The sequence below is a fragment of the Palaemon carinicauda genome, chromosome 30 (genome assembly GCF_036898095.1).
Source record: "Palaemon carinicauda isolate YSFRI2023 chromosome 30, ASM3689809v2, whole genome shotgun sequence".
In the NCBI taxonomy this organism is placed as follows: domain Eukaryota; kingdom Metazoa; phylum Arthropoda; class Malacostraca; order Decapoda; family Palaemonidae; genus Palaemon; species Palaemon carinicauda.
Window position 1 is genome coordinate 91172006 of NC_090754.1, and position 27995 is coordinate 91200000.

The following is a 27995-nucleotide window of genomic DNA, read 5'->3' on the forward strand; positions in this document are numbered from 1 at the left end:
CGGCGGCAAGTTTCCTGTTGTGTGACACGAACTTATTGGCTACATCTTTTACGTAATATTTCGTATTTATATGCCAATATTTATTGATATAATAGTTTCTTCTGATTCTTGAATGTTTAGTGCGTTTTGTAATGAAGGAAAAATGTTTGGCAAAGCAGTGAACAACGGGATTTCATTCATAAGAGTTTGTTTACAAAGACGACATCTTTGCCAAAACATTTGTGTTGCTGTGCTGTTTGTGTTGTCCATGTGAAATTTGTATTGTGAGCGTTTATTGTGACTCAGTATCAGTTTATATATATATATATATATATATATATTACATGCCAAAGTGTAATGCAGGATAACTACTACAAAAGCAAAACCATGCCAAAATGTTATCCTTGTTATTTTTTTCTTTGAGCGTCGTAGACTGTATGTAAATATACGCAGGTGAGTACAGGTCTCCAATGTAAACATTAATTACTGCATACCTTTTTTTTTTATTTAGTTTTAGAAGCATATTTTATTCTGTGCTATTTAGTTGAATGATAGTGTTTTAATTTTCTATTTTACGGAATATTATCTATAATCCCACACTCTTTTAGGGAATAAAATATAATAAAAGATAAGCCGAATAGTTTCACCTGAAAAATTTGGTAACACTTTTCATACATGGGAAACACATCACTTATGAGGACCTTTTCAGTGTAATAATTGAACAAACAGAGTAATGATAAAACACACACTAATATATGTGAGTAACACTTTGTTGTAATTATGATTTTGTTTGTCTCTTGTACTTGTGTATGTCTTTATGAATGTAACTTAACAGTTTTCTCCGCTGGTCTTTGGTCTTTGAATTTTAGGAGCCTTTGCATATCAGGGGCCAGTTCCTCACGCGTTCATTAAAAATGGTCATCAACTAATTTAAATTTCCCTCCTAACCTAACATACAAGCTGTGTCCTTACCTACTTAACCTAACAGGGGGGCTAACGCCCCTCTGCGACCCCCCTTACACTGCCGTAATCTAAGTTAGACATCATAATACACACAGGTGGCCACTATCATACATACACCCCATATATATATATATATATATATATATATATATATATATATATATATATATATATATATATATATATATATATATATATATTATTGACGATATATATATATATATATATACACCTTTCCAGAGACACAACTGATTGTTATTGACGATGAGAATGATAGGAGTTTTACCCTGTCAGAGACTGATGATGATGATAGCAATTATGATGGCTGATGATACTAGTGAGGAAGATATTTCCACTGATGATGAAAGTGACAATGATGATGTATCAGTTGATGAAAGTGATGATAATCCCTATAGTGATAGAAGTGATGAAGGAGACTGGATGAGGGTATTAGACAATGAAGTTGGACCACCTCCAGTAAGATTCACAGGCCATTGTGGACCACTCCAAGCCCCAAAACACGATGCCCAACCAATAGAATACCTGAAGCTCTTTATTACAGATAGTTCATTGTAGTTTATTACATGGCAATGTAACCTAGGATTCCAACTACTTTTTCTTATAGGAAAAATTACGCTCCCTTCGAAAATAACACTCGTTCCCGTCGCAAATGAATAGTTTCAGAAATATATATACATCTATATCCTCCGATAATGGTGGACCCCCAGTGGGAACTCGGGGTTTTGGGTGGGGAAAACATACTGGGGAACCGATATATAACCGCAAATCAGTCCTTTTCTTCTCTATACATTTCCTTCTTGTATTTATTATAACCGTAGGAAAATACAAAACAGTATAACTAGATATATTTGGGAGGAGCCGTTTCAAAGGTTATTTCTTGTAGCAATACAGTAACCAGTGCTGCCAACACCTGATGTAGTTTAAATGTTAGCATTCCATGCCTGATGTAGATCAAATGTTAGCATTCCTTGCTAACATTAGCACCCATTTGTACGTTCGTTCGTTCGCACCAGTTTCCGACCTGCGCATATATAACCCCCCTGCGCAGGAGTTTCCTCTCCCCAATTACTCTTTTTATTACCGTATTATTTTCTCATTTTATATTCCCATTCAATATTATTTATCATTCATTCCATTTTACCTTCCTATATTTGGTTTATTTGTTTGGTTATTTCTTTATCTCTTCCTGGTTGCACATAAATACTTACTCTGGACTAGTTTTTTTATCCAGTTAATTCTCGGTATGATCATCTCATTTTATATTCCCATTCAATATTATTTACCGTTCATTCCATATTACCTTCCTATATTGTTTTTATTTATTTTTGTTGGTTATTTCTTTTTCTCTCCTCTGTGTCTTATAAATCCTTTCTCTGGTCTAGTTTCCGTATTTAGTTCATTCATGTTTACCCGCTAGAGTTCTTTGTTTTTCCCTTAACCAATCACCACCCTAGGCCTTTGCAGATATCTCCCTACCCCCCCCCCCCCCACTTCCTTTATCCCTATTAGCGGTTTTTCATACCCTTTGTTCCGATGCCTTTCCCGTTGTAACCTTTGACCTGGTGACTCGTTCTGCATTACAAGTGCGGTTTCTTTTTTCGTATTTTGCGATGGAGCAAGTTATAGAAACTTGTAGCGGCTGCAGTATTCCGTACCTAAAATCAGTGGCTCAATTCCATGATGATTTTTTGGATACTTCAGGTAATGTTGAGCATTTTCTTAAATCTCACATCGTTATTCCTCAGGGTTTAAAGTACCCCTAATGCCGTTCTATTTTATCTTATAGGCAAGACATTCACGTGTTTTATTTCAATTCTGAATCCATCTTTCGTAAAACTAAGAAGAAACGCCGTTGTTATTATACCGTTACTGCCTATAAAGGTACTTTTTTGGACAAAAGTCGTCTACCCCCATGGAAGATAATATTATGTGCCATCCGCTTTTTGCATAAACATTTGGACCATGAGACCCTCATGGATGGTATCGACATATCTTCGAAAACTAGTGTTGATTGGAGAAGTTTCTGTTCCGAGGTTACCGAATACTTCGACGTTTTCTTCATAAAAGTAAGTCATTCCTCAATAGCCATTATACGTGTTTTGTGACTGGGGTACTTTAAGGCAAGGTTAGGTGGGTTTGTTAGGTTCTGTGGTCTTTCTGTACTATTTATATATTGTGTAACAGTTATATGGAAAAATTATTTAATATTCGAATGGCAATATTTATCATTTCTGCCACTAGTAATGACATCGTGTTGTTGGTAGTTCTGTGTTCCTTTCGTCACCGTTGGTAGTACTGTGAATCAAAGTAAGTCATTCCCCAAAGCTTATTATATGAGTTTTGTGACCGGGGTACTTCTAGGCAAGGTTAGGTGGGTTTGTTAGGTTCTGTGGCCTTTTGGTACTTTTTATTTATTGTTTGATAGTTATATGGAAAAATTATTTAGTTTACGTATGGAAATGTTTAGCATTTCTATCTCTAGAAATGACATCGTGTCGTTGGTAACACTGTGTACCATTTGTCATCGTTGGTAGTTCTGTCAACCATTGGTAACGTTGCTAATGTTATCGTCCCCTACATCTGTTGTTTATATATTTTAACTCAGTATATATGTCAACAGTGTTAATATTTATATGGTTCATTTGTATTGTATTTCATTGTGTGATTTTGCTCAGGAAATATATGATTTCCTATAGTAGTTATCGTGATTTAACTGGTTTTCTCCGTAATAACATCAACCAATTCGTCAACTTATAACTAACCGAATTGGTTGATCTGTTTGTTTGCGATTGAAATGATCATCAAAATCGGTTAAATCACGTTATTTGCTATAGGAAATCATATATTTCTTGTGCGAAATCACACCATGGAATAATGTACAAAATTACCGATAGTTTTGTTCAGAAAATTGTTGATGAAACTAATCTATATGCAAGTCAGTGGATCCAGTTTCATACTGAGTATCTTCAACTTAAGAAAAGGTCTATGGTCAACTTATGGATCAAACAAGGTCAAACATTTGTGAAGGAAACATTTGCTTTTTTAGGAGTTATTTTGAATATGGGGCTTATCAAGAAACCAACCCTGAGGTCTTACTGGGATTGTACAAATCCAAGCCAGGCAACACCGTGGTTCTCTAACAACTTCAACAGAGACAGGTTTGAAGTTTTACTCAAGTTTCTGCATTTTGCAGACAATTCTAAAATGCCACCACCAGATCACCCAGCATATAAATTGTATAAAATACAACCAATTATTGAGCACTTCCTCAAAAGTCATTAATACCCTGAATGCAAAATATCCATTGATGAAAGTAGTATTGGCTTTAGAGGTAAGACCCCTCATTTGCGACAGTATATGCCAAACAAGGATCATGCTAAGTTTGGGATAAAGGTTTTGAAATATATATAAGGGAACAGCTGGTATGCAAGTAGTGATAATGGGGCCACATATGACCTTGTTATGAGGCTTCTTGAGAAAGCAGGGTTATTTCATCGTGGTCATCACTTAGGTCTTGATAATTACTTTTCTTCACCTAAGCTATTTCAAGATCATAGGCAAAATGGCACAACAGCAACTGGAACAGTTCGCACTAACCGTAAAGGATTGCCTATGGCTGCTGTAAAGAAATAATTGAAAAACAAAGAGGTTTCAGAGCGTAGAAAGGGTCCTTTGTTGTGTGTGACTTACAAGGATGGCAAGAAAACACCTGTTCTTTTATGGACTTCCTCAAAAGCAGGCTATAAAATTGTAAACAGAACAGGCAAACCTGACAAAATTGTTCCACATATTGTTGATGACTAAAATCATGTCATGGGTGGTGTAGACATGAAAGACACCAAGTTGTACTCGTACCTATCTGAACGCAAGACACTAAAATGGACAAATAAGGGATGCTTTTCACTTATTGGGACTGCTGTCCTCAACAGCTATATACTGTATGCATCCAATGCATCAAGAAGCCCTCCCTTAGATAGATATAAGTTCATGGTCTCCTTAGTCGAGTCACTTGTTCAGAACTATGAGCCGGTAAAAATCGTCAAGAAATGACGCACTCGTGAACAGATACATGCAGCTTCATTCTCACCAAATCCAATAAGGAGTCTCTCCCATATAGCATTATCTTCAGATGATGGTCATAAAATTGTAAATCTTACAGTGGGGGGAAAAAAAAGGTCATCCTAAAAGGGTTCGCTCAGGCTATTTTGTCCAAAATGTGATGGGGGGAATTTGTCCTGAGTGCTTCACAGTTTTCCACAATAAATTGAATCACTAGGCATCAACTGGAAGGGTTTTATTTACCTCATCATTTGATACCTGTAACACTACTAAAAAAATAACTATAAAGCCATTTCATAGTCATTCAAAGTTACTTTTAAACAAAAAATCCTAAATCTATTTCAGTTTCAGCCTTTCATGTCATCATATTGTTTGGATTTAGCATAGTTTCTGATAATGTATCTGAAAATTCAAAGCAATAGCTTTCTCTTGATATATAACTTCATATACTTTAGAGCAGTTCTACTTTTCTGGAATTAAGATCAAACCCAAATATCGAGAATTGGTGATGGCAGGAATATTTCATGTACGCATTTACATTAGGCTGAAATTTGTAAGTCCGGAGTATAAGGGCTAATAGATCTTAGAAGTTCGACAGCTCATGAACCCTGATTGTGGATGAACAAATATGTAGACACTAAATTTTTTTTTTTTTTTTTTTTTTTTTTTTTTTTTTTTTTTTTTTTTTTTTTTTTTTTTTTTTTAGGTTGAACACAGTTCAATTTATTGATTTCATAAACAGAATTGGCATGTTTATCATAATTGACTTAAGAGAAGTAATAAGTTAAACATGTTAAGTTTAAATGTTGACATCATGAACGTGGGAAGGAAGTAGAAAGGTAAAATATAATTGTTCCGTAACCGAAATATAAACTACGCTATTTACATAGGGTATAGTAGGGTAAGGCAATTTTGGACAGAGGCAATTTTGGACAAGCGAGGCAAAAATTGGACAGATACAATATCTCTAAAACTATTTATAATTTTCAAAAACTGAAATGCTGTTAGAAATTCCCCAACCTTCTACTTTATAAATATTAGTACGTTTGGTTTTGAAAAAGTATTAAATACCACTAGAAAAATTGTTGAATATGGGTGTCCAATAATTGCCTCGCCTTCATTTTAGGGCTTCTCAAAAATGATACTAGAAATTATTTTTTCTAAAAAAAAAAAAAAATAGTTGATACTAAAGGAAGGTTTAAAATGAAAAATTGATGAAAAAATCTGGAATATCTAGTGTCCAATTTTGCCTCACCTCGAAAAATGGTGAGGCAATTTTGGACACTTAAATGAAAAAACAACTAGTTCATAATATTAAGTTATTAAGTAATACATTTTGTAATTTTCTTATCTTTTATATTATTCTTATATGTATCTAAATATATTCTTAATAATTTTAACCAAAAATGATAGTTATTTGAAAATATTTTTTACCATATACTTCAAGAGAAAAAATATTGAATTGCAAAAAACGGAAAAAGAAAAAGGTTTTCTTTTCAAAGAAGATAATTGATAAAACCTATTACTAATGAGAAAATGTGTACAATACAAAACCTGAAATAAAAGTGAACAATTCAATATATATTATAGCCATATACGTAACAAAATAAATGCCTGAATATAAGTCTTGTCTATTTACTTCAGCTGAATGCTCAAAAAACTGCTTCTGTTCTTTTATAGATGGCACTAACCATTTTCGTTAAGGCCTGGGTTTCATAAATAAAGGACCTTTAATTACATCTGTGATTTGAAAAAGGTATGTATCCGTTTGGTGCTCTGGATACTCCTCTACCCCTGATGCCCGGCGGATGAGCTTAGTGGAGTTAGTATGGACCGGCAGGGGTCACTTGCCTTAGCTAGGCACTGCGCATCACAAGGAACTGGCTGTCCTTTGATGACTCTAACCAACGAATCCTCTATGGATTTAATCTTTCTTTGAAAAGCAAAAATGAAAGAATGGCCCCCCCGTCCCGGGAGTTGTAGGGTGCTAAGAATCTCCCGGTTAGTAAATACAAAAGAAATATTGAAAATTGGTAATTGGAATGTTAGAAACATGAATCAGATTTGGAAGTTACAGCAAGTAGAGAATGAATTTATGAATTACAGTTTGGATATCTTAGCCCTAAGTGAAACACTTTGTAAAAGGATCGTTAAAGAACTCGCACCAAGGCAATACATATCTACAGTATCTACTCAGGAAGAACAGATGGAGTTGGAAGAGAAGGGGTAGGAATGACGACACCAAGAGCAGAAAAGTTATTAATGGAATGAAGAGCTGTATATAGCAGATGGTCACTTACAAAGTTTAAATCAAAGCAGTGCAATATGAGTACTATAGTTAACTATGCACCAACAAATGATTCCCCTGAAGACAGGAAAGATGAATACTATAAGGAATTGCAGTGTGTAACAGATGAGATCCCAGAGATAGATATGAAAATTGTGATTGGTGACTTCAATGCTGAAGTTGCAAGGAATAATCGAGGTATAGAGAATGTGATGGGTGTTGAGGGTCTTGGCGAAGTTGCAAATGAAAATGGGGCAGATTTTATAAGTTTTTGTTCTTTTCCAGCACAAGGACATCCACAAATATACATGGGCTTCATCATGTGGCAATTACAAAAATCAAATAGATCACATAGCCTTTGATAAAGAGAGAAGGAGGACTGAGAAGTATAAGAAGCTATAGAGGTGCAAATATTGGTAGTGACCACTGGCTCCTCTTCTTACACTGAAATTAAAACCGAATGCACCCAACAGAAATGTAGATAAAACATCTAGGTCTGATACAACTGGCTTCCAGAGGATGAGCAGAGAAATCTTTGTAATTGAATGTAAGAATCGATTTACAGTCTTAGAGACTTTAGGAGACAAATAGCAAACAATTAACGAATGATACTTGGGATACTATAAAAAGGAGACAAAGCTAGAAGTTGATTGTTGGAAGTTTTTGAGGAAGTAATTAAAATTGCAAGGTAGAGCATGCTAAGCATTCCAGTATTGATAGTGAGGTCAAAAGAAAAGCCAGAAATGACTGGCGAGAATATTTAGACTGTAAAGCAGATGAGTCTGACAAAGCTATGGATTCAGGGAGTGGCTATGGTATAAGAATTTTACGTAGAATTATTATAGAAATCTCTACGGGAGCAAAGCAGAAGAAGCATATACCCATCAAAAAGAGAGATGGAGCTGTTATAACAACAGAAGATGAAGAAAGGCAACGTTGGATGGAACACTTTAGTGGGGTCATGAATAGGAGATAGAGAGATTAATTTTGATTGATATACACTGTAGCTTGCCTTGTTGACGACTTCCCGATTCAGCACACCACTACTATTTACCGACCATATCTCTATAAATTGCAGTGACTTGCACCTACACATCAATAATGAACACCATCACGTCTGAGGAGTGAGCAACGAGGACCGAAAATCATTTAGAAACTTGGTGTGGGTAAACATTTTCTACAATACTGGTTCCAGATTGCAGTGACCTGCACCTACACATCTATAGTGCACACAATCAGTACTGTACTGTGGATTTAACAATGACAAGTGGAAATCATCCTTTTCGAAACCTGTGATGTTGGTTAAATATTTTCCACAATACTGGTTTAGATTGCAGTGCCCTGCACCCTACACAATTACATCTGTGGGGTGAGCAATGAGGACCGGAAATAATACTGCTTTTAGATAAAGCTCAAGAATTGTTGTCATTTCTGATCTTATACTGTTTAGCGTCATAGTCCTGCATCCTCAATTTGTACCTGTGGAATTTTTATGCCCTATGGGTAAAGCCTAGGGTACACTGTGTGATGTCTTCACGTCGTCGTCTGGAACTACGCATCCTTAAGCGTCGATCTGACTCTACATCCTGGAACAGATTTTCGTAAGTGGATGTACGCAGTCTTGGATCTCGCTCCGCACCCCAGGACAACAGATCTTCATATCATAGTCTGATACTGCTCAGCTTTAAGATAGATCATTATATACCTATCTATCTATCCATCACCATGATCAACAAGGCTGTACTAGTCAGGGCCACCCACACTAGGCTGGTTTGTTGTGAGTGATCACTTCAGAGAACAAATTTTTTTTTTTTTTTTTAGAAGTTCAGTGGTTGAGGTTCCTTAATTTTAAAATTGAAATTTTCTCTGTATAATTGTTATAAATTATTATTTTTGTAATTATCTACATTAATAAATCTTATTTTAATGAATCTTGCCCAACATTTATATTGCTAAAATTTTTAAAGCCCAGTTTTTGGCCAGAAAAAGGAAAGTAGAGTTTTTGCCTGGGATTGTAAATTCAGCCCAGCTATTAGTTGTAAACACATCCGTTACAAATACAATAAATATATATTTTTTTTTTTACCATTGGCAATAACTTTATTAATCGGTGGTATTGCTATTAAAGTTCAGGTTTGAAAGGAATTACAAGCATGGCATTTCTAATAGGATATTTCAAAATGTTATGTAAATTCATGTTTATTATTTGACAATAACAAAGGTTTTTTATTATTAAGGGTAGTCGAAAACAATCTGACTTACATATTTGTCAAGGTCTCCTATGTGTTTCGGTGAGTAGATCTGGGAAAAATTTTAATACATAGCTGGTTTTATGTATTGCATTCTAATAGCTAAGTTTTATAAATGGATAATTTTATACTTGAACTTTAGCTTTTTGCCTTCGGCCTTTGAGGTTTTGATAACCCAGTACTCTAGAAGTTTTATTCCAGCTGTTACCAAGTTGTGGAATGATCTTCCTAATCGGGTGGTTGAATCAGTAGAACTTCAAAAGTTCAAAGTTAGAGCAAATGCTTTTTTGTTGACCTGGCGGACATGAGTCTTTTTATAGTTTATTTATGACATATTTGTTTTTGATGTTGTTATTAGTTTATATATGACATGTCTGTTTTGACGTTGTTACTTATTTTAGAATGATTTATTGTTAATTTGTTCTCTTCATTTATTTATTTCCTTATTTCCTTTCCTCACTGGGCTATTTTTCCCTGTTGGAGCCCCTGGGCTTATAGCATCTTGCTTTTCCAACTAGGGTTGTAGCTTGGATAGTAATAATAATAATAATAATACCTGAAGCTGAGGAATACCTTGATGTGCCCTTCAATGAATTCAGTGTTTTTGAAGTCGAAGCTATCTTTTAAAAAAACTCGAAGAGATGGGATGCCTCTAGTTATGATGGAATAACTGCTGAGATAATATTGGCCGAAAATGATGTGACTCCCAGATTATTTTGTAGAATGTGGCGTGAAGAGGCAAAGCCTGATGAATGGGAGCTAGGAGTGTTGGTGAAAACGGCAAATAGATCTGACTGATTGCAATATTTACAGAGGTATCACACTTACGTCATTTGTCATGAAAATACTATGTTGTTTATCCTCCTCATGCATTTTGTAATGCATGGAAGAGTTCCTGATGTTGGAAAAGGATTGGACTGGACTGGACTGGTAACAGGATATTAGCTGACCTAGAGTATGCTGAAGACGCTGTCCTTATTAGCAGAAAACCACAGGTCAAGATAAATAGAAGAAAGACAGAGATGAGGAGATTAGAACATGCAATGGAAGAGGAAATATCATTGGAAGGAAAAAGGTTTAATGAGGTGGAACCATTTAAATATTCAGGAACTATGATATCTACTACAGGGATTAAGATTTTTAGTTCAATGAAAGATTGAAAAAAATAAATGAGACAATGGCTAGGTTAAGTAATATCTGGAAATCAAATCGCCTGAAATTACATATAAAAGTCTGGCTATATATCAGTTTAGTGAGATCGGTGTTACTGCTTGGATATACCAATGCAAAATAATGGATGCTCCTTATCTTTATAAATTACCACATACCATTTTCCTACAACTCAGACTTCTCTATATGGAGGTGAAATGCTCTCCTAAAATTAATTAAATTCCTTTTGATTTGCTATCAGGACTATCCAAGTAGATTGAATAATCACTATTAATTACCTTGGTCAATTTAGATTTTTTTATATTCACTTTAGTGTTTGCACACATTTTTCTTAGAAATCGAGAAATATTTGGTTGCTTGGTATTACCATTATTTGTTTTGTTTTTATTTCTCGTAATGCCTTTCTTTAGGGTTTTCCCTTTATTGATCTTCATTTCATCTTTTTCTTAAATCTTCGATTGCCTCCCTTTCTGTTACTATTTGAGCAAATGACTTTCTTATTCTTGTTTTTTTTTTATCATTCTTGGTTGCGTTTTCTGTAAGGTTATCTTTTGTAGATAAAAGTGTCTCTGATGGCTCGTTCAAAATATGAGGTAAAGATAATGAGAATAAACTGGATTTGTACAACTTAGGACGAATATTGTTTATGGGATCAGCATTGTCTGTCATTGATATCTCTCACTATCATGCTGTTTATTCTAATGTTGCTGCATTGAACACCATATCAAAAAGGCAAGACGCCAGCTGCATCTTTTCTATTGCAGTTATCAACATGGAAATTAGCAGATAAGGGAAAACATATTTTCCCTAATACCTGAAATTTTCATTTGGATTTGTGAATTATTCTAGGAACAATGTATATACATGAAAGATTTTTTTTTATTATTTGTAGCATTTGGGGTGACCCCTCTCGAGGATGTCACCATGATTTGTCGATCTTTTTGAAGGTTTCACCCCTGAGTGTTAACACCTTTGAGTGTGTCCCCAGTATTAAATAACTTTGAAAATCATATCATAACCCTCAAGCTAGAAAGACAAACTTTTTGTAGATGTAGCTCTTAGGGTGTCACCCCCCTTTTAGGGTGTCACCCTGAGCAGACACTCCCCCCCCCCCATACTGCACTCCAAATGTCTTATTTTGTATGCTTATGATAACATATATGTAGATTTACACATAAAAGTATATTTGCGTGCTCGAATACAAAGTTTAATTTATATATTCATAAAGTAAGGCAAAATTGGACAGTTTTCAAAGCTATGGTGAGGCAAAATTGGACAGGCAACTTTCTCACTTTTTTCTTGGCGAGGCAAAATTGGACAGTCTTGGATTGTGGACACAAAAATTTATGTAAGTCCATAATTTTTTTTATAGTATATTTATATTGGTAGTGACCACAAATTGTCATAATTTGGAAATTGAGCGTTGCTGCTTAACGGAGATACAGACGTGTTCATAATTGCCTCGCTGTCCAAAATTGCCTCGCCTCTTTTTTTTTTTTTTTTTTTTTTTTTTTTTTTTTTTTTTTTTTTTTTTTTTTTTTTTTTTTTTATTGATAAGATATAGGAATTTCTAATTCTCTGATGATTATGAGACAAACTATTTTTATGGATGAGACCTCCCTCTTTTGAAAGCATGTTTGATTTTTGGTCATTAATTATTAATAAAGATTTTGTACAAAGGTTTCTAAAAAGGTGTCCAAAATTGCCTTGCCTCGCCTTAGTATGTTACTTTCGGCGTAGCTGAAATGACGAGCCATTAGATTTTTAACGAGGGTTAACTACCCTCTCGCTAGCTAGCGAGGGGTTAGGGGAGGGGTAGCTTGCCACGCCTCCCCCGCGCACACTGGTGAACTGCTTCACTTCGCTTTTGGCTCGGACAGTGGCCAGACGTCTCTGTCCCGTCCTCGCATGGCAGCCATTAATGTTTTGTCTTTACTTAATTACTTACTTTTCTTATACTTAATATATATGTAAACATTCTTATGTTTATGTATATATTTGAGTATAGAAATACAGTAAGTTTCCTTTTCAGTGTTTGTGCTGTGTGTGTGTAGGAAGTCCACTCAATTGTACGACAACATCTCAATGTGGTTCCAGGCCCCCACGGTAACATTTCATGGGTCGCGATCTCTCCCTTGGCCCTTCGGTCTTCCCTTCGGCGGGCGCCGTGGGGAATCGTCATCGCTGGACTTTATTTATTTATCTGTTTCTCCGCTGTTCCTCCTTCCCTACGGGGAACTTGGTCTATCAGCGTAGGGTACATGGGAGTTTAGTTTGACTACAGTCTCTCTCTCTCGAGGTCGTTCACCCTTTTATTACTACTACGTATTATGGTAGCTTCCTTCCCGTTGCGGGTTGAGTTGCTTCTCCGTTTATTGTCTTAATTATTTTTAATCAAATCTAATTGTATTTCTTAACTTATCAGCTTCTGTGTAGAACGCTTTCCTTTGGGGTTCATTCGTTCTTCTATTAGTGAACATTCTTAGATGAATTACATAATTATAATTGTTATAACTCTGTTTTTGTTACAGTTCTCCGCCTTCCCCCCCCCCCCTTCCCGTGAGTGTCAGTGGGGGAGGAGGGCGCATTCCTGGTGCGTAATTCTTATGTTCTTTTCCCTCGGGGTTCTTGTTCGGAGTTCCCCGGGGGAATAAATGTTAACTAATTATTTTATTTTCAGTTAACTATCTAGTTTTTTCGTTTGCCTTATATGCCAACGAAGCAGAGCTGTCCTGTTTGGGCCTGGGGGGAGTGCTGTTGCCGCCTCCTCTACGACTTCGTCATGGGCGTGTTCCCTTCTTCTAGAAGTTCTCCCGTGACAACTGTCAGCTCCTTAGTTCATTTAGAACGCTCAGGAGGTTCGCCTCCGTGGGTGAGTGACTTACCTTCCGAGGGAGGTTCCCTTCCCAGGGGTATCAGGACACCTGCCCCCGGGACAAATGCCCTCGTAAAACCCCTGGACAATGGTTTAAAAAAGTAAAAATACATAACTAATAAAAGCAATGTTTTATTATTGTTAATAAAAAATACATGATTTGAAAATACGTTTTAAAAAGATAACATTATATACTAAAATTTGTACATAGATGGGTTGCAAAAATATTGAAAAGGGATTTAAATATTAGAATTTTAAATTGTGGGCTATGTATCTCAAAAATTCCAATACATCGCGGTTCTCAAATTCTTGCACAATGTTTGCTATTCGTATGCTAGAATTCTGATAGCGTTTTCGCTTAGGAGGCACTGGATGCCCAGCAAGTATTTGATTAATTATGACGCTGGATAGTGCCTGTTCTCTCTTCAACACCCCCAGAGATTTCCATATATTTGGATGAAATGACGTAACGCTTGCTTGCATATGGTTATGCCAGCCTTCTACGGCGTTGTTTGTTCGAGGTAAATCTTCAACAACACGAGTATACATACTCCACATGCTTATAGGGAAACGTGACTGTCTCCTTGTATTTCGACGTCTTCTGCCGATGTATGTATCTTAAAGATAATCTATTATTGCATCAACCTCAGGTGGCAACATCTTTTAGTTTCTCAAACGCTTCAATAACTTATTCTGCGGGAACAAACGCTAATGCAGTAATCATACGTATTTGCAAGGAAAAATAGGCGTCGGTTTGGTATTTAGTTTGGAGACCTTCATTTTGCACCTTACGGTATATGCTTTGAGATAAGTGGTAAAAACATCCTTCAACAGTTACGTTGGGGAAGATCTCTTCAATAGCACTCTTAGCAGCTTGTTCAAAGTCTATTAGGAAGGTCTTTGGATTAAGTCTAGGGTTTATAGTGTGGAGATTTTGAAGGATATCTTCATATGCTGCTTGTCGTTTATTTGGTAGCAATAGATTTAGCCTTTATTTCCTGTTGTACTAACAAGACTTCACAGCGAGGTTGGTCAACAGCATGAGTGTGATCATTTGCATAGCCAACTACTTCATTTTCACAAACTTTTACTTAAGCTCTACAGTTATTAGGGCGGCGTTTTTCACATTCATAAGATGTAACATTATTTGCCAATTCCTTCTGCTTCACATAGATGTATCCTTCATAAATAAGCTTCATTTTTTCACATTCACTTTTGACAAACTCCATGATGGGTTATGTTACTACTTGTATTTCTTTCAAAAAATAAACTATAAGTCGTACGACCAATTAGACACTGGATCCTTCTTACTTTTTTTTTTTTTTTTTTTTCTTGTAAACATTTGTTTGACTATACAGAATTAGCCAATTGGCGATAGCTTTTGAAAATAAACTATAACTCGTACGACCGATTACCTAATTAGGAAATAACTACATAAATGGTAATAAATATAGGAAATAGATACAATTATTTCTTCAATGACCGATTATGTAATTAGGAAGAATATCTTCATAAATTGTTACTAAAAAGTAATTACGTAAATGGCAATATGAGCGGCAATTTTCGGGGGGGGCAGTAGTCCTACAGGGGCAATTGTCCTGGGGGCAGTTTGTTCAGGGCCGGTTGTCCTAGATCCCTTCCCAGGTAAGAGTTTTTTTCCCCTTCGGGGGGGGGGGGGGTGGAACTTCTCTTACCTTAATAATTCCTGGATTGGTTTTTTCCTGGTCCTCAGGCGGTTATGCCTTGGTGCTGAGTGACCGCTTTTGTAACCATGCTCTAGGGGCTGAGTGGTTGCAAGGCCGGACCATGGAATTCGTGCGATTATGCTCTTGGTGCTGAGCGGTCGCACTTGCAGCTACGCTCAAGGGGCTGGGCAGCTGCAGGAACTCCTTCGGAGGGTTTCTCTTTTTGGTCAGCTTGCTGATCCAACGGCCCTAAGGGGCGCCTTCATCAGTTCTTCTGGTCACTTCTACGAAGTGTTCTCCTCTCTCGTTCGCGAGAAGGACACTCATAGAGACTCCTCTTCGGAGGACTCCCCTGCTGTTGTCGCTGAAGGCTCAGTTCCCCCCTCCGAACATCCTTCGAGGGGGCAGCTGAGTCCAACGGTCTCTCCTTCGAGTGTCTCTCTCCCTCGGGGGAGTTCACTAACAGAGACTCCTCTTTGGAGGACTGATGATGGTGCTCCTGTTCGTGGTTGTCTTCATCTAAAGCTGCAGAGGATCATCCTCGAAGAGAACAGACCGTTACAGTTGCTTCGCTAGACCTTTCGGCAGACCTTCTTGTCTTCCATCTCCGTTCCTGGACGCAGATGCGCAGTGGGCGCCACTTCACCCCGTTTTCCGACGGGCACCGGTCCCTTCGGGGCAAAGGGTTTATCTCACAATGTGAGTAAGTCCCTTAGTGCCAGGTTTTTACCTGTGCAACCTTGTTCTCCTGCGCGCTCGCGCGCAGTAGTTCACAAATACTCTCCTGCTGTGGACCAGTCTTCTGCTGAATCAACACTCCAGTGATCTCCTGTTGCTGAGTCTCGCCGTAGATCTCCTGATCGCCAACGCTTCTGGGACCTTCTGTGCGGCTACGCGCCTTGTGCACCTACGGTCTCATGAACGCCCACGATCGCCTGCTCGCCGGCACACATCTGATCGACTTTTTCGGATGTGCGCAATGCGCGCCAACGTTCGCCCTCGCGCCCACGATCTCCGGATCTGGGCGCAAGCAGGGAGATTATTTCTTCGCTGAACTCCACGTTCACCTACTTGGCAGCGCACATTTGCGCCCCCTTTCCTGATGTGCGCCAACGTTTGCCCACGCGCCCACAATCTTCGGATCTGGGGGCAGGCAAGGAGTTTATTTCTTCACTGCCTCGCCAACGATCTCTGGTTCTGCACCCTCGCTGATGTCTTTTGGCCACGCAACTACGCGCCTGGATCTCCCGGTTCCTGCCTCGTCGCTCGTAGTTCAAGAAGTTCCTACGCTAGTGCACAGGCGCTCAGAGGTTCTTCTGGACTGGCAGCGCCCTTCTGGAGTTTTGCGCCAAGCGCGCCCACGCACGGTTCCAGTTCCAGCGCTCCCACGCACGGTTCCAGTTCCAGCGCGCCAACGCGCCAGCACGCTTCCACTTCACACCGCGCCGCCCAGGAGACACGTAAGCTAGCGTGCGGGCGCTCAACAGGCACCCCTGGGCTCTCCTTGTGCGCCAGCGATCTCCTAAGCGCCCACGCGATTCTTCGCCTGCGCGCAAGCGTTTTCAACGAGCTAACGCTTCAATCGTCGTAGGTTTCCTACACGCCCACGGGTTAACTCTCCTGTACGCGATCGGTCGCTACGCGCCACTGCTTGCCAACGCGCCACTGCTTGCCAACGCGCCATCGTTTGCCAACGCGCCATCGCCCGCCAACGCGCCATCGCCCGCCAACGCGCCATCGCCCGCCAACGCGCCATCGCCCGCCAACGCGCCATCGCCCGCCAACGCGCCATCGCCCGCCAACAAGCCATCGTTTGCCAACGCGCCATCGCCCGCCAACGTGCCATCAGTCTCCTGGCCGCCTGCGCTCGCCCTTAGGACCGCGCGCCCGCGCACATGCGCACCCATGTTCGCCCGCGCGCGAACCAATGGTTTTCCATCGCGCGAGCGCCAGCGCGATTTCGTCAACAATTCCCATCGGGTTTCGCAACAAGGGCAGCCTGGCGAGTCTTCTGGAGCGCGTACTTCCAGATCATTGTCGGCACGATCTCTCATCTGTAGACGCAAAGCAGCGCACGTGCAGGAGTAGGAAGAAGCTTCAGAGAGGTCTGGGCAACATTCTTCTCCTTCTTTTCAGGCAGGCCTCATCATTTCTACTCCTCAGGATCATCCGATCCCCTTCCCTCCAGTGGGAGTCGCTGACACTGCATCTGTCAGCCGTCAGCAGAGGAGGTACTTCGAGATCATGGGGGAACCTGGTTTAGCCCTTCCTCTCCACCATTCCGTGGAAGGGACTTACCACCGCTAGAGAGTTATGGGGTCCTTTGACTGGCCAGACAGTACTACATAGGACCCTTCTCTCTGGTTACGGTTCTTTCCCTTTGCCTACACAGACACCGAATAGTCTGGCCTATCCTTTACAGATTCTCCTCTGTCCTCATACACCTGACAACACTGTGATTACTAGACAATTCTTCTTCACCCAAGGGGTTAACTACTGCACTGTAATTGTTCAGTGGCTACTTTCCTCTTGGTAAGGGTAGAAGAGAGACTTTAGCTATGGTAAGCAGCTCTTCTAGGAGAAGGACACTCCAAAATCAAACCATTGTTCTCTATTCTTGGGTAGTGCCATAGCCTCTGTACCATGGTCTTACACTGCCTTGGGTTAGAGTTCTCTTGCTTGAGGGTGCACTTGGGCACGCTTTTCTGTCTAGTTTCTCTTCCTCTTGTTCTGTTAAAGTTTTTATAGTTTAAATGGGAAATATTTATTTTAATATTGTTACTATTCCTAAAATGTTCTATTTTTCCTTATTTCCTTTCCTCACTGGGCTATTTTCCCTGTTGGGGCCCCTGGGCTTATAGCATCCTGCTTTTCCAACTAGGGTTGTAGCTTAGCATTTAATAATAATAATAATAATAACGGAATTTTTCTCTCAAGAAATTCTCCGCCCAGCAGGTGACGTTCTCGACTTCGGAGATCTTAAGCCAGGAGAAAGCCGCAAAGTGTGCCATGGAGGCCACTTCGTGGCTGGTCGTCTGGCTTGGATTTCTGTGCATCCTGTTGCGATCCGAGAATTTGTCCAAGGAGAGCTCCAGGAAGGTCATGGAAACTTTCCTCCTCTCGGGCATGAGCACCATCGTTTTCTGGCTCACCAAGTTTCGAACTTGTGGGCAAACTCGATGTTGAAGCATTGAGATGCAGTAACCGAGAGGTTCCTCTTGGAAGTCCTAACCATGGATGTCGGCAAGCTCAGACACTTTTCCATCCTTGGAAAGACCTTGTTTTGAGCCCAAGGACGGGGAACGGACAACTGAGAGGTGGAGAAAGTCGAATCACGATTCGCTCCTCCGAAGGCACTTACGTCCAGACCCTACAAGCCTCCAGCGCCTCAACAACAACAGCCTCGTCAGTCTAGGACATCGGAACCGGCCCCGGCAGCTAAGACAAGGTGTCTAAACAGCAGTCCCCTCCTGTCAGAGACAAGAAGGGCGGAAAGTCCTCCTGGGGAGGCAATAATCCTAGAGGGAGCGCCAAGGCCGCAAACGCTAGGATTGGCAACCCCCCTGCATGGTCCCCAGTGGGGAATGCTTAAGTTTGTGCGTTCAGGTGGCAGCAACTCGGGGCCGATTCCTGGACGATCTCCGTGATCAGTCAAGGATATCGCGTCCCGTTCTTAACATCTCTACCTCCACTAACAGCGAATCCAGTGTTGCTGAGCTCCTATGCCATGGTATCGGCAAAGGGGCTAGCCCTTCGGGCAGAAGTCAAGACCATGCTCTCCAAGAGGTCATCGACGGCTCTCCCCCCGGCTTCTTCAGTCGACTCTCTTGTAATAAAGCGTCTGAAGGCTGGAGACCTGTCATCGACCTCTCAGCCCTGAACAAGTTTGTCGAACAAACTTCGATCAGCATGGAACAGCAGAGTCGATCAGGCTTGTAGTGAGACCACAAGACTTCATGTGCACACTGGATCTGAAGGACGGGTACTTTCAGATGCCAATCCATCAGTCTTCCAGGAAGTACTTGAAATTCAGCCTAGACAACAAGATATACCAGTTCAAGGTGCTGTGTTTCGATCTCTCCACAGCACCGCAGGTGTTCACCAGAATGTTCACCCTAATATCTTCATGGCCACACAGGAGCGGCATCCGTCTCCTTAGCTTTCTGGATGACTGGCTAACCCAGGCTGTCTCTGAATCGACCCTTCTTCGACACCGAGACAAGCTTCTGGGACTTTGCCAAGATCTAGGGATCATGGTAATTCTCGAGAAGTCTTCTCTGCTTCCATGTCAACAAGTGGGATATCTAGGCACGATATTAGGCTCCAATCTCCAAGCCTTCCCATCAGATGACAGGATAGCAAGGCTGAGGAGAGTGGCAGAACCTTTCCTCAGATGAGGAAAGCTTCCAGCCCAATCTTGGTTGCGCCTCCTAGGTCACCTTTCCTCCTTGACCAGTCTAGTTCCAAACGGCAGCCTCAGGATGATATCCCTGCATTGGTGGCCCAAGTCCCGGTGGAATCAAGATAACGATTCCCCGGCCATTCTGGTCCCTTTGGGAACGAATGGACCTGCAGTGGTAGTTGACTTGTGGAAACCTTTGCAAGGGAATGGATCTTCTTGTCCTTCCCCCACATTTGATGCTGTTCTCGGACTCGTCAAGGGGGGGGGGGCACGTTCTGAATCAGGCCTATGGTCCCAACCAGAAGGGTACCTCCACATCAATCTGCTAGCAATGAAGGCCGTATTCTGGCCCTTCAACACTTCCAACAGACCCTGGCAGGTCACTCCGTGAACGACAACTCCACGGTAGTGGCTTATTTCAACAAGCAGGGAGGTACCTTTTCATAACTGCTTCCTCATCTTGCAGTAGAAATACTGAGATGAACCAAAGTCCACTCAATACCCTATCGACTCGCTTCATTCCGGGCAAAGGAATGTGCTCTCAGACAGTCCGAGCAGAGCCTCACATATAGAGAGTACCGAGTGGTCTTCGCCCCCCCCCCCCCCTGGTAGCCAGCAAGTCCTGACCTTGTGGACCTGTATGCGACAGCCTTGAATTTCAAGCTGCCGCTGTACTACTCCCCAGTCCCAGACCCCAAGGCACTCTGGCAAGATGCCTTCCTACAATGGTGGGACAACATCGACGTCTACGTCTTCCCACCGTTCTGTTGAGAAGGGGGCTCAACAAGACCAGACTATCGGTCAACCTGTAGATGACTCTGATAGCTCCGCTGCGGCATCATGCAGAGTGGTTCCCAGACCTTCTGCATCTCCTGACGGAACTCCTGAGAGAGCTTCCCCCACGACACAAGCTACTCAAACAACCACACTGCAACATCTACCACAAGCCGTAGCATCACTTCGGCTTCACGCCTGGAGACCATCCAGCATCTCCTCACAGAGAGAGGCATTCCGCAACAAGTTGCGGCGCGGATGTCTCGACACCTGTGAAAGTCATCCGCAGGGGTCTACCAGGCGAAGTGAAGAGTCTTCTGTGGTTGGTGTCGTGGGAGAGTTACCTCTCCCCTCGATGCCACTATTCCCGCAATAGCGGAGTTATTGTATATCGGCGGGAGGAAATGCGCCTTTCGCTCACGGCGGTGGAAGCCTATCGCTCAGCCTTAAGCCTGGACTTCAGGCTGAAAGGAATAGACTTTTCCTCCTCACTGGATCTTTCTTCGCTCATACAAAACTACTAACTTACCTGCCCCCAGTCGGAAGTGAGATCTCCTCCATGGAACATGGTTCGGGCTCTTAGGGCTCTTAAGAGATCTCCTTGCGAACCATTACGCCAGGCTTCTGATTGTCACCTGTCTTGGAAGACGGTGCTCCTGCTCGCTCTGGCCTCGGCCAAGCGTGTCAGCGAACTTCATGGTCTCTCGTACGACGTCGCCCATTCAAGAGGATAGGTGGAGGTAACGTTCAGGTTCGTCCCTGAGTTGGTTACTAGACTCAGAATCTTGGAGTCCCGGAACTTTGGTTCGACTCCTTCAGGATTTCGAGTCTCCGTTCTGTAACAGATGACCCAGACCTCCTACTATGCCCAGTAAGGAGTCGGAGGGGTTATCTTAAAGAACAGCTGCAGTTCGTCCTCACGTGCAAGCCCTATTTGGGAGCACAGGGAGGACGGAGAGGAGGGTCATCAAGAATGCCTTTTCAGCCTGGGTTCAAAGGGTCATCCATCACGCTCTGAATCCAGACCCTCCTCCGTCACGTCGCCTTTGAGCACACGATGTCAGAGGCATCGCAACGTCCTTGGCCTTCAAGAGTAACTACTGTGATGCAGGTGCTACAAGCTGGAGTCTGGAAGCGTCAAACGACCTTCACAGCCCACTACCTGCAGGACGTTGACCCACAGGAGCCTCGATATGTTTTCTATCGGCCCTGTGGTGGCTACACAACAGCTGGTCCAACCTCAGGCTCCTTAATGGACAGGTAGCAGAATGTTGAGGGCATCGTTACCCGGTTTTAGACTGCATGAATGAAAGAAGTATGTCTGGCCCTTACTTCTTTTTTCATCCTCCCCTCTCTCGGGGGAAAGGAGCATCCTAGGTTCTCTGCATAGCTGACCTCAAACCTCTGCAGGTAAACCATGCTTCCTTGTGTTCCTAGTATTAAGTTAATACTGTCGCGTCCCCCATACCCTGACGAGGTGGTATTGGGAACGTCCTAGCTTAGAATTCCAGCTAAAGGACTTCAGGTCGATTTCATAGGACAAGTCACACTTCTTCCCTCCACACACAAGCTTATGTAGGCCGCACGTTCCTTGCGGAACAAGGAACTTGCGAGGTGCAGGGACACTTTTTCTCGAAGTGCTGCTCACTCGGATTCTGAGTCCCGGGGTAAAGCCAAAGCCAGTAGGCTAGGGACTTTCCTCCCTTCCTAAGGGGTAAGTCACCCTATGTAAATAGCGTGGTTTGTATTTTGGTTACGGAATAAATGACAAATTCAGAGATAATTTGTATATTTTTCCTAACCATACAAACCTTAGCTATTTACACATATTTGCCCGCCATCCCTGTCCCCCAAGGCAAGTCGTACCTCTAAGCGAAGTGAAGCAGTTCTCTACCCCCTTGCTAGCTAGCGAGAGGGTAGTTAACCCTCGTTAAAAATCTAATGGCTCGTCATTTCAGCTACGCCGAAAGTAATACCCTATGTAAATAGCTAAGGTTTGTATGGTTAGGAAAAATACAAATTATCTCCGAATTTGTCATTTTTGTTAAACGCATTACACTATAAAGTTAAACTTGGTCTACGATGTACAAACTGTAGTCTATGGTGTACATGAGCAGGAGACTCGGTCTGCGATGCACGTGCTGTAGTCTATGGCGTACATGAGCAGGAGACTCGGTCTGCGATGCACGTGCTGTAGTCTATGGCGTACATGAGCAGGAGACTCGGTCTGCGATGCACGTGCTGTAGTCTATGGCGTACATGAGCAGGAGACAAGGTCTGCGATGCACGTGCTGTAGTCTATGGCGTACATGAGCAGGAGACTCGGTCTGCGATGCACGTGCTGTAGTCTATGGCGTACATGAGCAGGAGACTCGGTCTGCGATGCACATGCTGTAGTCTATGGCGTACATGAGCAGGAGACACGGTCTACGATGCACATGCTGTAGTCTATGGCGTACATGAGCAGGAGACTCTCTACGATGCACATGCTGTAGTGTAAGTGGGTCCTGTACATAGTCTACGATGCATATAGGATAGGAGGAATTCTATAATAAATTTTCCAATTAAGTTCAAACAATAATGCTGTATTTTCTATTTCATTGCATATAAGATGTATGAATGCGCTGAAAATGAATCAATCTTTGGTTAATTTTGTATGTAGCTGATTAAGTTTGAATTTTACAGGTGCTGTTCTTATTTGGATGTCACGGACGGAAAATAGGGGTTAAGTGGAAAGGTGAAGTACACAGGACGGTTGAGACCGGCAATGATGTATGGAGCGGAGACGTGGGCAATAAAGAAGACAGAAGAGAATAAGCTGGATGTGGCAGAGATGAGAATGTTGAGGTGGATGTGTGGGGTGACAAGAAGAGATAAGATACGTTATGAAGTAATTAGTGGTACCACAGGAGTTAGAAAACTATCTGATAAGATCCAAGAAAGTAGACTGAGTTGGTATGGTCATGTCATGAGAAGAGATGAACAGTATATTGGGAGGAGGGTGAAGGAAATGGAGGTACAGGGAACGAGAAGGAGAGGGAGACCAAAGCGAAGGTGGATGGACTGTATCAAGGATGACCTTCAATCAAAGGGATTGACCGGTGATGAAGTGTGGGACAGAGGTAGATGGAGAAAGCTGGTCAGAAACATCGACCCCACATAAAAGTGGGAAAAGATGCAGTCAAAGAAGAAGAAAGGAGGAGGACAGACGAGCTTCTAACTGCATCGTTGGGGGTCAAACTCTGAAACCATTTAGAGGCAGTAACTTTATTGAAGGTGAGAGCAACAGGATACGTTTCACTTCAAACGATGATGGGGCAATGTAGAGTTTAATCTTTTTAGGGGTTTACAGTATCATGATTAATATCTAAGATCAAGAACAAAGCCAGTAGTAATTTGCTAATTGCCATTGAGAATTGGAAAAACAAAACTAGAGGGGCACTCGGTAAATCACAGACCTTCGCCCCCTGCACCTTGTTTCTCGACCTTGACCTTCCAAAATTCAATAATTTCCAGCTCTTTACATAAAAGTTAATCCCTGCAAGTTTCATTAGTCTACGATTAAAATTGTGGCTAGGATGCTGTTCACACACACACACACACACACACACACACACACACACACACACACACACACACACACACACACGGGGTAAAACACAACTTCCTTCCAGCTTCATGATCCCAAAATGTTCGTGTGACCATCAGTGCGAGGTATTATTAGGCTTGCCAGCGGACTACTCTAGTTCTGGTGTGTATTTCGAAGGAGATTGGTGTATCTATATATAATGTTTTTTTGATATTTGATCCAAATTAAATTCCTTTATTATAATTACTGTGTACATTGTGGACTTTATTAAACTTAGTTTTCTTTGATATTAATTTGCATAAAGGTTACTTGCTTACTTTGATGGCTGCTTTTCCAGTCCCATACAGCAGGGGAACCCCACTCTCTACAGGACCTCCACTGTCGTTTTACCTTGTTCATTCAGAGTATTTAACGTTTCATGTCTCGTATTCTTCATTTACTGTTAAATCGTCACTGTCAAAAGACTCATGAAATAAGAAAGTAGTCTTCAGTTTCCTCTTGAAAGCCTTTGTCTTCAATCATTCGAATGTTTCGTGGGAGCTTGTTATATAGTCTCGGGGCCGAATATTTAAGTGTCATTTAGTCAATCTGTGCACTGAGCTCATATTTTCTATATTTTTTATTTCTTAGACTGAATATGGTTGTCCTACCATTGGTCATACATCAGATTTGAATTTTCATGAACATTCATTGATTATAACTAAGCATTTGAATGTGTGTAAATTACCCAGAATTTTACGTTACTGTAGAGACATACCAAGTTGTGTGACAGGATTATTGTTGATATATTTTGGAAGGTTTGTGGTTAGTAGAATAACAAGGAGTTACGGCATGATAGGTTGAATATTTTTGAGGCTGCATGGGTTAGCCAATAAATCAACAATTGTATTCAGTGGACTGTGTTAAAATCATGCGTTAAAGGTGCAACACTTTAGTCATTCTCTAAACTATGGTAGATTATTCATTGAATGAATATAAATGTTAACAGAGTCGCTGTAGGTTCAATAGATTCAGATAATAACTGTTCCTTGGTTTTATTGGAACAGGTGAGAGTAACAGGATACTTTTCACTTCAAACGATGATGGAGCAATGTAGAGTTTAATCATAATATCTAAGATGAGAACAAAGCCAGTAGTAACTTGCTAATGGCCATTGAGAATTGAAAATATAAAACCAGAGGGGCACTCGGTAAATCACAGACTTTCGCCCCTCAACCTTATTTATCGACCTTGACCTTTGACCTTGACCTTCCAAATTTCAGTAATTTCCAACTCTTTACATAAAAGTTAATCCCTGGAAGTTTCATTAGTCTACGATTAAAATTGTGGCCAGGATGCTGTTCACACACACACACACAAATGGGGTAAAACACAACTTCCTTCCAGCTTCATGATCCCAAAGTGCTCGTGTGACCATCAGTAGGCTGGATGTAGGATAATTATGCAAAAGTATTAATGTTAAGGTTAGACGGGAAATTCTAATCCATCGTATAACACACAATGAAGATGAACATCTTTACGTGTTAAGATGTAATTCAGTGGATTTGGACAGCAAATGTGTCGGGGATCAGCGTAAAGGTTTCAAGAATATAAGGAACTGCCAACTCTTCATTATTGCCAAGGGTATTGTTATATCGTAAAGACTTTCCAAACCACTTAAATGCAGTAATGCATAGTTGATAATATTCGAGGCATGAGTGCCCAGACGAATGCGGGGAAAGCTAGTTATTTTATTTGTTTTTTTCTAAACTTGTAAAGATGATTGGAGTAATTCTGTGGTTAGATTGAAATTTTGAGATGGGATTTAAGACTTTCTTGGGTATATCTTAAGTACTTCATGCTTATGGTTATTTTATTGGAATATGTGGGCACTTCATGCTATAGATCCCTAGCTATATTAGTGTCCAGAAAACTTTATGGGTAGTAAAATATCCATCCATATGTCAAACTGATATTTGATTTTCTTCACAGGATTAAGGAAACAATGACAAGAAGAAAGCAAACCTTGAAGGAAGATAACAATATTACTGGACCCTGTACAACTGCTGCTGTCAACAAGCTGAGAGAGAACTAACAAGGATGAAATATTAGTTTGACCTTGAAACAAGGGAAAAAAATGATATAGGCTTCAGTAATTAAACAGTAATTGTTTGTATAATAAGGTTAGTAATTCACTAAACAAAAAATTATGAAATAATTTAAAACATTAATTCAGTAGTTATGAAAATGAATTTGATCACTAAAAGTATTATTTGAAAGTGTCCTAGGAACTTCCATATCAGAGGAAATATCCCATAAATATCATTGAAATTATTCCCCCATAACTTTGAAATTATTCCCCCATAACTTTCTCATTAATTTGAAGTCTAGAGTTTTCTCTAGACCAGAAATGTCAAACTTATGACCTGCGGGCCAAACGTGGTCCTCGAGATGACGATTTCTCAACTCACTATAATTCTTGAAAGTGAGGAAAATATAACTAGACTGTAAAGATTAATCCAAATGTTTTTTTTTTTTTTTTTTTTTTTTTTTTTTTTTTTTTTTTTTTGGTAAGCCAGGATGACCATCCCAGGGCCCCCCCCTAAAAAAAAAAAAAAAAAAAAAAAAAAAAATTCAGTCTTTCCAGTAGATAATTACCAAATCTTTGATGGTCCTCGAGACCATAGTCATGTAGATAATTGGCCCTCGAAAGGATTTGAGTTTAACATTCCTGCTCTAGAATGTTGTCAATGAGTAATATCTGTGAATTTATGTAACTATTTTAAACAAGTTATCAGTATGTGTGACTGCTGGGTTATTAGCATTGTGTTTCACTCTCTAACTTCTAGAATTCTTGGATCTGCAACTTTAAACCCTTTTTTAATTATTCTTATGATTTCGTAACCTATCTTGTTTTAGTTTTTAAAATTTAAGTGGATCTACTTTCATTTTGAGATTAGCTTATTTCTGTAATATTACTTTTATCACTTCTATTCCATAACTTTTAGTTGGCCTAACAAATGTCTGGAGAGTTCGTGATGTCGAAGTTGGTTTCCACATTGTAATATTCAAAATAGGCTAAAATCTTACTTAGTTTTAACTGATACTATCTATTCCTGCACTGTAGTTCAAGCATTTATCCCATAGCTACCTTTATTTAAATGATTGCCGGCTAAAATCTTATTGAATTTCAACTTATACCATCTATCCCTGTACTGTAGCTATCTTTTTGAATAATTGCCAAAGAGAATCTTGTCCAATCCATCTATCTGATTCACCAAGAAATGCACCACGTTTCTGTATGAATATTTGTCTTTAGTGTTTTTCATTATAATTCTGTATAGTTTAAAACCTTCGTCAGTCCGTATTATAACAAAGATTGAGCGAGTTCTTAATTTGTTAAGTTTTGATATGCAAAGCCATAAGCCATTGAGAACTAAAGTAAAGTGATTCTAGATTATCAAAACAATTTTGAAATCCTGTATACATTACAATATCTTACAGAGATTTATTGAATTACTGATATTACCAGCTAGAAACTGCATATTAAAATCTCTCTCTCTCTCTCTCTCTCTCTCTCTCTCTCTCTCTCTCTCTCTCTCTCTCTCTCTCTCTCTCTCTCTCTCTCTCTCTCTCTCTTATATATATATATATATATATATATATATATATATATATATATATATATATATATATATATATAAAAAATTTAGTTTTTCAGTAAGTTCCCGTTCAGTTGAAGAAAAAAATTTAAAGTTAAGACTTCATTTTTGTCCATCATTCTCCACTTGTTTTCTTCTCAGAAGTTACTGTTAAAACAAATTTAATTAGATTAAAAAAAAAAAAATCTTTTGTGGAACATTATTGCAGTCACACGTAGGGTCCTTGTTCAAAGTAGCTGAGATATTGGGCCTAAACTTGATGTTCTTTGAGTTGCTAGTTTTGGACAGTAAGCCTTAGAAT

The 27995-nt window shown here is 40.3% G+C and overlaps 1 long non-coding RNA gene and 1 pseudogene across 1 annotated transcript; both read left to right on the plus strand.

Annotated features, from left to right (window-relative positions):
- On the plus strand, positions 1 to 26527 carry LOC137623864 (uncharacterized). The gene is made up of 3 exons (XR_011040657.1): positions 1 to 52; positions 23150 to 23740; positions 26025 to 26527. It is a non-coding gene; the product is annotated as an uncharacterized lncRNA (long non-coding RNA).
- Positions 1207 to 5239, plus strand: LOC137623882 (piggyBac transposable element-derived protein 4-like; annotated as a pseudogene).
- Positions 26528 to 27995: the final 1468 nt, after the last annotated feature.